Source organism: Entelurus aequoreus, linkage group LG05 (genome assembly GCF_033978785.1).
Source record: "Entelurus aequoreus isolate RoL-2023_Sb linkage group LG05, RoL_Eaeq_v1.1, whole genome shotgun sequence".
Lineage (NCBI taxonomy): Eukaryota > Metazoa > Chordata > Actinopteri > Syngnathiformes > Syngnathidae > Entelurus > Entelurus aequoreus.
The window spans coordinates 30,291,084-30,301,362 of record NC_084735.1 but is presented as its reverse complement, the minus strand read 5'-3'; the positions used below and the strand labels follow the sequence as shown (position 1 = coordinate 30,301,362).

Genomic DNA, 10,279 nt, shown 5'->3' with positions numbered 1-10,279 from the left:
ATGTTGCTCCAAAACCTGTATGTACCTTTCAGCATTAATGGCGCCTTCACAGGGGTGTAAATTACCCATGTCTTGGGCACTAATACACCCCCATACCATCACAGATGCTGGCTTTTCAACTTTGCGCCTATAACAATCTGGATGGTTCTTTCCTCTTTGGTCCGGAGGACACGATGTCCACAGTTTCCAAAAACAATTTGAAATGTGGACTCGTCAGACCACAGAACACTTTTCCACGTTGTATCAGTCCATCTTAGATGAGCTCAGGCCCAGCGAAGCCGACGGCGTTTCTGGGTGTTGTTGATAAACGGTTTTTGCCTTGCATAGGAGAGTTTTAACTTGCACTTACAGATGTAGCGACCAACTGTAGTTACTGACAGTGGGGTTTCTGAAGTGTTCCTGAGCCCATGTGGTGATATCCTTTACACACTGATGTCACTTGTTGATGCAGTACAGCCTGAGGGATCGAAGGTCACGGGCTTAGCTGCTTACGTGCAGTGATTTCTCCAGATTCTCTGAACCCTTTGATGATATTACGGACCGTAGATGGTGAAATCCCTAAATTCCTTGCAATAGCTGGTTGAGGAAAGGTTTTTCTTAAACTGTTCAACAATTTGCTCACGCATTTGTTGACAAAGTGGTGAGCCTCGCCCCATCCTTGTTTGTGAATGGACTAAGCATTTCATGGAATCTACTTTTATACCCAATCATGGCACCCACCTGTTCCCAATTTGCCTGGTCACTCTGTGGGATGTTCCAAATAAGTGTTTGATGAGCATTCCTCAACTTTATCAGTATTTATTGCACCTTTCCTAACTTCTTTGTCATGTGTTGCTGGCATCAAATTCTAAAGTTAATGATTATTTGCCCCCAAAAAAAGTTGATCAGTTTGAACATCAAATATGTTGTCTTTGTAGCATATTCAACTGAATATGGGTTGAAAATGATTTGCAAATCATTGTATTCCGTTTATATTACATCTAACACAATTTCCCAACTCATATGGAAACGGGGTTTGTAATTGAAAAACCTTTTAATCTGTGTTTTGGCACTACAAAACCCCCACAATTTTGACATGAAACATGCCTTTCTAAAAGAAAAAAAAATTAAGACAATAAATATTGTTTCTAAAACATATACTACTAACAACTACAGTCATTTTTATGAAATCATGTAACCTTGGGAAGCAGACTAATGTGGGGTCCTACCTACAGGCTGCTTCTCTGTCCAGTGTTGCCAAGTCCACTTATTATCCGCTTATTATAAGCAACTTGTGTTCATAGAGCTGGTTGTCTGTTTCTCTTTTGACATCTGGCAACAATAGGAAGTAGGAAATCGCTGTATCGGTACTGTATATGACGTATACGAGTGACGGACCGGGGAGGTCAGGGTTGACAACAAGAGATATGTATGTCTGCGTACCAAAGATAATGCTCGACGTCCAGTTTTTCCAGTCAGGAACTAGACAGAACAAAATGAAACACGTCAAACCCAGCATTCACAGCTTTTCAATATTTTTATGGATAAATGCTTGTCGTTTGACGTTTGTGGCTGCATGCCACGAGGCTCGCTACAGCTTGTGTGATACGGACTGACGCTACGGTGGGGCTTGACTCTCACGGTCGGCTGCTAACAGGAAGGACATATTTTTAATGGTTTGGTCGTCGGCTTCCTCTCCTTCGCAGTAACTTTTTAGTTCTGATGGTCGGAGGACGTTCAAACACGCACGTCAAAAGTGTCATCAAAACATATGTTTGTTTCTTGTGTAAAGGAAGCAGGGACAACAATGTTTAACATAGGGGTGCAGATGTTAGTTAGGAACAAACTGGTTGGCCATAGTGTGTGAATGTGAGTGTGAATGTTGTCTGTCTATCTGTGTTGGCCCTGTGATGAGGTGGCGACTTGTCCAGGGTGTACCCCCGCCTTCCGCCCGAGTGCAGCTGAGATAGGCTCCAGCACCCCCGCCACCCTGTAAGGTACAAGCGGTAGAAATGATGGTTGGTTGAGCACGTTATGCGCTCCGTAACAATTGAGTATTAACTTCAGTGAGGGACTCATGAAAACTGGAGTCAATAAAAAAAAAGTTTTATTCACTAGTAGGTTTTGTGTAAATAAGTATTATTTTTGATGGTTTAGCAATAATGATCTCAAACAGCTGCTAGCAGCTGATCGTTAGCCTAAAGTGCTACGCTGACATCTGTTGTTACTTCCCACTGTTGTCTTTTGATATCATTCACGTCAAAGGTATCCCCAATTTGAGAGAAATGGTAATAATAAGGGAGGAGTGGAAGATAAAGTCCATCAAAAAGGTGGGGTCAATTTGAGACTGCCAAGGTGAAGATAGCGCCAATATTAGCAGCATGTGTTGTTATGAATATGTGTGAATATCTTCATGGATCGCCACAACATAATAATGGAAAATGAAACCTATACCGCACTGTAATACATATAGATAAATAAAAAATGTAATTCAACACTTAATTAGGGCAAAAAAATACTTTTGTATTTTTATCATCATCCCGACTACACTATTTGTGTGGAAGCTGTACCGTACTGTACCATGCAGAAGTAAACAATGCTGCCTGTGAAAATTAGGCTTTTGTGTCACGTCACAGTTTGAGCAATTGTTTTTACTTCATTAGGTCAGTAACCTTATGAAGTGGGCAACCTTTTTGCGTGCAGGAATGACTCCACCCCATGCATAATTGCCAACCCTCCCGAATTTCCGGGAGACTCACGAATTTCAGTGCCTCTCCCGAAAATCTCCCGGGACCAACTATTCTCCCGAAAATCTCCCGATTTCCAGCCGGACAATTATATTGGGGGCGTGCCTTAAAGGGCACTGCCTTTAGCGTCGTCTCTCACCTGAAAAGGAAACTATTATATATGTCTCCGTTATCCATAGGTTTATACAACCCATAAAGTAGGCAGGCACGGAGCTATTTCTCAGCGTGTGTTTATTCCAGCCGGCACGTAATACTGTAGCGGCTGGCTACGGGGTGTTAGCCAATGACTGTGGCTGAGGGGCGGGACTTCCGGGAGAGATAGGGAAGTGACGTTGTTAATAGGAAGTGGGTGTTCGAGTTTTGCCGGGAAAAGGGATAGACACACATTGGAGCTGCCTTTAGCGTCCTCTCTCACCTGAAAATGAGACTATTATATATGTCTACATTATCCATAGGTTTATCTATAACCCATAACACGGTGGCCGAATGGATATAGTCACTCATGAACGGTCAGAGAAGCACAAGGCGGCGACAACGTAGTATTATGGGCCTTCTTGCAAGCAACATTTCGTTCTCATTTGCGGATGTTTTCAACAAATCCGTGAAGGATATGTTCCCGCATTCAGAGATCACTCGCCAGTACTCAAATGGCAGAACAAAAGCTACTCAAATAGTGAAAGGTAAGTGTTATTTTTTTTTAAAGTAAGCAGCAAGTACAGTACAGTTAGCCGAACAACTGTGTTTTCATTACTGTACTCTATATATATATATATATATATATATATATATATATATATATATATATATATATATATATATATATATATATATATATATATATATATATATATATAAGAAACACTTTAATTTCAGTGAATTCTAGCTATAAATATACTCCTCTCCCTTAACTCCGCCCCCCGGCCCGGCCCGGCCCCGCGCCCCGCCCACCCCCCACCCCCTCAATCTCCCGAATTCGGAGGTCTCAAGGTTGGCAAGTATGACCCCATGATCCACACAGATGATTCCCTCCACCTTGGATTCATTCTTGTTATTGTGCCTTTTTTTAGGCTTGTCATTGGCGACACCACCTGTTGCTATGAAATGTTTTCTTATGAGGGAATTTAGTTATGATTCATCATCATACAGGACCATAATCCCGTCACCGGAACTTGACAATGAGGTTACCAACAAACATTTTGTAACATATTGTGCAGATTGTCTGCAGAGCATCCAACAGCACCGCCCTTATGTGCAATTAAAAATCCACCATTTAGACCCACAAGCTTCATTTGAGACATCATGTAAACACATTTTCTTAAGATGACCCCAGCCTTAATAAAGCTTCTGTGTGGAAGGAAAGGAAGAAAAAAAAGATGGCAGCACACACCATCAGGTCTGAGTCATGATGTAGAAAATGGAGCAACATCAAGACGAGAACGTCTTTTTTGGATTTGACCACCAAATGTTTGTACGGAAATAACCCATGCACACATAACAGTGCATGATCTATAAATCTATCTATAAAGCATCAGAGGTTGCGTCACAGTGGAATCCAATAAGTAGGAGGGGGGTTCTAATGATCTGTTTCCCTGTTAATCAGGCTGATTGAACTGCTTCCATCTTCTCTTCACTCCATTTGCTTTTCATTTATTGGATGCGTAAAAGGGGAATAAAGCTCTCAGTGAAAAGCAGTCATTCGGGATGCACACTTCTCCAAATATTCCTGCCGCTTCGCCATTCCTGGGAATGTGTCACTAATTGGTAGTGCTGTTGTCGACCCAGCATATGGCCACCTCCAGTTGCCCGTGGCAACACCCACGGCATTGCCTTTAGTTGTTCCCTAAGCTAGAATTGTGCCGGCTTATCAGGCCTTAGCCAGCCACGCAGTCCGTGCTCTGCCTTTTGATAGCATGGTGACAATCGTCAACGCTCAGGTCCTGTAGCCATTGTGCTGCCAACTTTATTGGAGCTTAGTGGGTGAAGGCGTGGCGATACAGATGTGATAGGGTTGCACAGGTGTTTGCTCACGCTTGATAATGCCCACGGGCCGTCTCATTAACCCGAGTAGCACTTGAGAGACACCTGCTGCATCACTCCCATCATCCCCTGCTGGAACCCACCACCTTTCAATGCTTGTGCATACCTGTTGGGGATGGGCACTAAATTAATTCATTGATCCTTTAGAACAGGGGTTCTTAAACTTTTTGACCTCAGAGCCCAACTTTTTCACTAGAGAGGGGGCCTGGGCCCACTCAAATATTAACACAAAATTAGCCATCTTACTATTGATTTTAATCTCAATAAATATATTTAATCTACTTACAGTTTAACAGGATAAACCATGTCAAATAATACGAAACCGTGTGTTAATCACAAAGATGATTATATATTTTACACATAAACCTTTGGCTTAGGTCAGGCTGATCACAATGTTATGTCAGACCCACTCGACATCCGTTGCTTTCGGTCTCCCCTAGAGGGGGGGGGTTACCCACATATGCGGTCCTCTCCAAGGTTTCTCATAGTCATTCACCGACGTCCCACTGGGGTGAGTTTTTCCTTGCCCGTATGTGGGCTCTGTACCGAGGATGTCGTTGTGGCTTGTACAGCCCTTTGAGACACTTGTGATTTAGGGCTATATAAATAAACATTGATTGATTGATTGATTGATCACAAAAGTAAATACTAATCAAATATACTGCAAAAGGAGGGACTCATAAAAACTGATGAAGAATAAATGTACATACAATTATGCAGTGTTTGCTTATAAATACATTCTGATTAAATTAACAAATTTTAATAATATATATGTCAATAAAATTAAAGTGCAATTAATTAATTTTTTTTTTATTTGTATTTTTTTCCATAAAGAAATTCAATCATGTGTACTTACGGACTGTATCCCTGCAGACTGCATTGATCTATATTGATATGTAATGTATATATTGTGTTTTTTATGTTGATTTAATAAATAAAAAAACATATATATATATGTATATATTAGAGATGCGCGGATAGGCAATTATTTCATCCGCATCCGCATCACAAAAGTCGTTATCCACCCGCCATCCAACCGAACTAACATTTTATCAAAAACACAACCGCCCGCCACCCGCCCGCCACCCGCCCGTTGTTATATATATAATATTAGACCAGGGGACGCACCCTAACAGCATTATTTAGGGCGTGCTGTGATGGTACTGCCTGTAACACCCTCTACAACATGTACGGACAGCGTGACAGCCCAGCCACATGTTCTGTGCGGCTTCTGCTCGCTAGTGTTGTGTCGTTCGCGAACGATTCGTTCGAAATAACGAATCTTTTGAGTGAACGTACTGAACCGAATCACTTCATGAACTGATTCGTTCCTTTCTCAGTTCAGTTGAGCTCCGCCGCGACCATGCCGGTATGAGTGGAACTGGCGCATTCTGTGACTCACTGAACCCTCGACGTCGGCGAACAACGCAGCCAATGAGAGGGCGGGGGGAGGGACTGAGCGAACGATTCGTTCACCGCGGATTAACGACATGAATCACTCAGTGAACGACAACGCTCTCGCTCTCTGCTCTGCGGGGGCGGGGGGTAAAGTGTAGGGCAGGCTGTTTTGAGAAGATTTAAAATAAAAATAATAACTAATGTATGTACACATACATAGGCTATTATTTACACAGTTATTGTAACAAAAATACATTTCTCCTTGGGGATCAATTCTGATTCATATTATTATTATTATTATTATTATTATCCATTCTACTGCAACTATTGTTGTTGATGTTGTTTAGTAGCTATCATCATCATTATAATAATGCTGATTTGCAATTAAACTGTACTGCTGCTGCAGAAGTGATTTGGTTCACGTACTGAACTGCGGCCACAGTGTGGCGCTGTGTCAGTCACTGATTCTAGTGATTCGTACAGTCAAAAGAACTGCAGAAGTGATTCGGTTCACATACTGAACTGCGGCCACAGTGTGGCGCTGTGTCAGTCACTGATTCTAGTGATTCGTACAGTCAAAAGAACTGCAGAAGTGATTCGGTTCACGTACTGAACTGCGGCCACAGTGTGGCGCTGTGTCTGTCACTGATTCTAGTGATTCGTACAGTCAAAAGAACTGCAGAAGTGATTCGGTTCACGTACTGAACTGCGGCCACAGTGTGGCGCTGTGTCAGTCACTGATTCTAGTGATTCGTACAGTCAAAAGAACTGCAGAAGTGATTCGGTTCACGTACTGAACTGCGGCCACAGTGTGGCGCTGTGTCAGTCACTGATTCTAGTGATTCGTACAGTCAAAAGAACTGCAGAAGTGATTCGGTTCACGTACTGAACTGCGGCCACAGTGTGGCGCTGTGTCAGTCACTGATTCTAGTGATTCGTACAGTCAAAAGAACTGCAGAAGTGATTCGGTTCACGTACTGAACTGCGGCCACAGTGTGGTGCTGTGTCAGTCACGGATTCTAGTGATTCAGTACAGTCAAAAGAACTGCCGATCCCATGAAAACAAGCCACATGAAAACAAACACACGTCCCCATTATCTCAACACATAAAGTTATGAGAGTAGACTACTAGTCTACTAGCAGTCTACTGGCGGGGGGTAAAGTGTAGGGCAGGCTGTTTTGAGAAGATTTAAAATAAAAATAATATCTAATGTATGTACACATACATAGGCTATTATTTACACAGTTATTGTAACAAAAATAAATTTCTCCTTGGGGATAAATTCTGATTCATATTATTATTATTATTATTATTATTATTATTATTATTATTATTATTATTATTATTATTATCCCTTCTACTGCAACTGTTGTTGTTAGATTAACGCGAGTCCCTACGCAGTGCGTGGGGACTCGCGTTCACCCTATTTGCTGCTTCTCCCGCGAATGTCTGCACTGTACTGTACTACGTACTGTACTAAGGGGCGACCCCTTAGTGTTGTGTCGTTCACGAACGTGATTCAGGGAGGGGCGGTAGTGTTGTGTGGGCGCCTATTTGCTGCTTCTCCCGCGAATGTCTGTACTGTACTGTACTGCGCACTGTGTAAATAATAGCCTATGTATGTGTACATACATTAGTTATTATTTTTATTTTAAATCTTCTCAAAACAGCCTGCCCTACACTTTACCCCCCGCCAGTAGACTGCTAGTAGACTAGTAGTCTACTCTCATAACTTTATGTGTTGAGATAATGGGGACGTGTGTTTGTTTTCATGTGGCTTGTTTTCATGGGATCGGCAGAGCAGAGAGCGAGAGCGTTGTCGTTCACTGAGTGATTCATGTCGTTCATCCGCGGTGAACGAATCGTTCGCTCAGTCCCTCCCCCGCCCTCTCATTGGCTGCGTCGTTCGCCGACGTCGAGGGTTCAGTGAGTCACAGAATGCGCCAGTTCCACTCATACCGGCATGGTCGCGGCGGAGCTCAACTGAACTGAGAAAGGAACGAATCAGTTCATGAAGTGATTCGGTTCAGTACGTTCACTCAAAAGATTCGTTCTTTCGAACGAATCGTTCGCGAACGACACAACACTACTTGCTGTCACTTACGTGAGCAAGCAGATGCTGCGTACAACATGTGGCTAGGCTAGCACGCTGGCTAAACATGTTGTAGAGGGTGATAAAGGCAGTACCAACACGGCACGCCCTTATTGTTGTTGATTGGGTGAAAATCAGCAGACATTCGAGGGAATTGGTTCAACCGCCACCCGCCCGAATCTAATTAAAATCTATTAATATCGTCATGGATCCGCCCGACCCGCGGACTATCCGCGGACTCTGCGGTTGTGTCCGCAAACCGCGCATCTCTATATATTTTTTTTAATTTCTTGTGCGGCCCGGTACCAAGAGATGCACCCTAGAGCAGTGGTCCCCAACCACCGGTTGGGGACCACTGCTCTAGGGTGCATTTGATGCACAACAATGGTTAATGGTTAAAAAACACTGTTTTAGAACTAGTCAAGTGTGTTCATTCAACTCCTTTGATGTCTAAAGAATAACAACATGATACCAGATAAGGCCTATATTCACCTAAACATCGGGTCAGCATCGAAACAGGAGTCAAGAACATTCAAAAAGAAAGATTCCATTTAAACTATTCTATTCAACTCATTGATGATTCATTTTCTCTATAATCACATTCCCATTTTTACGATGTATAGTTTTACTGACATCGCTTTTTTCTTTTTAAGAATTAACTTTACACCAAGAATTTTACAAATACAAATAAAGAAACACAATATTGATTACATACATAACCATTATTCTCAAGAGTATGCATTACTACAATATATATTAGAAATTAAAGCTGTGCACTGTGATAAATATAAAGTACTCGAGGTGGGAATCTTTTGGGCACCTCACAACTAGATTACGTTTTAAGGGCTACGATTCAATTATAAATACATTATTTATGCATCTTTAATTATTATATTTATTATTATTATCTGTGTTGGCCCTGCGATGAGGTGGCAACTTGTCCAGGGTGTACCCCGCCTACCACTCATGTGCAGCTCCAGCACCTCCACGACCCAGAGAGGGACAAGCGGTAGAAAATGGATGGATGGATGGATGGATTATTATAATATTTAATTACATTCATACTTTGGCTGCTGACATATGCGGTAACCGTGGCAGGCTGCTAAGTGGCATGCCTACATGGGCAACATGCATCCTTGTTGTTTTAGTTTTTGTGCCTTTAATAACCACGAAATGCCCAAACTTGTTGCCCCTTGTCCTGCCCAGGTCACCCACCAGTGTGTTGTACTGTATATCTACTATCTACCAATTCAAATCTATGGCTTACAGTGTTGCTGCAATGTGTGGATATTATTCTGTCTCCTGAATTATTCATCTCCTTGCTAATTTCCTCTTCTTAGCTGGTTACTTACTCTCTGCTGTACCTCGGCTCCTGTAAGACTGCTAGTAAAATATACACAATATTAGGGCCGTGAATCTTTGTGTGTCCCACGATTCGAGTCAATATCGATTCTTGGGGTCACGATTCGATTCAAAATCGATTTTTTTTTTTTCAATTCAACACGATTCTCGATTCAAAAACGATTTTTTTTCCGATTCAAAACGATTCTCTATTCATTCATTACATAGGATTTCAGCAGGATCTACCCCAGTCTGCTGACATGCAAGCAGAGTAGTAGATTTTTGTAAAAAGCTTTTATAATTGTAAAGGACAATGTTTTATCAACTGATTGCAATAATGTAAATTTGTTTTAACTATTAAATGAACCAAAAATATAACTTATTTTATCTTTGTGAAAATATTGGACACAGTGTGTTGTCAAGCTTATGAGATGCGATGCAAGTGTAAGCCACTGTGACACTATTGTTCTTTTATTTTTTATAAATGTCTAATGATAATGTCAATGAGGGATTTTTAGTCACTGCTATGTTGAAATTGTAACTAATATTGATACTGTTGTTGATAATATTAATTTTTGTTTCACTACTTTTGGTTTGTTCTCTGTCGTGTTTGTGTCTCCTCTCAATTGTTCTGTTTATTGCAGTTCTGAGTGTTGCTGGGTCGGGTTTGGTTTTGGAATTGGA

General features: G+C 41.7%; 1 protein-coding gene across 1 annotated transcript in view; it reads right to left on the bottom strand.

The window, feature by feature from the left end:
• LOC133650454 (voltage-gated potassium channel subunit beta-2-like) overlaps window positions 1–10,279 on the bottom strand; it is a 193,384-nt gene that overhangs the window by 66,672 nt on the left and 116,433 nt on the right. The gene's annotated exons all lie outside the window — the stretch shown is intronic.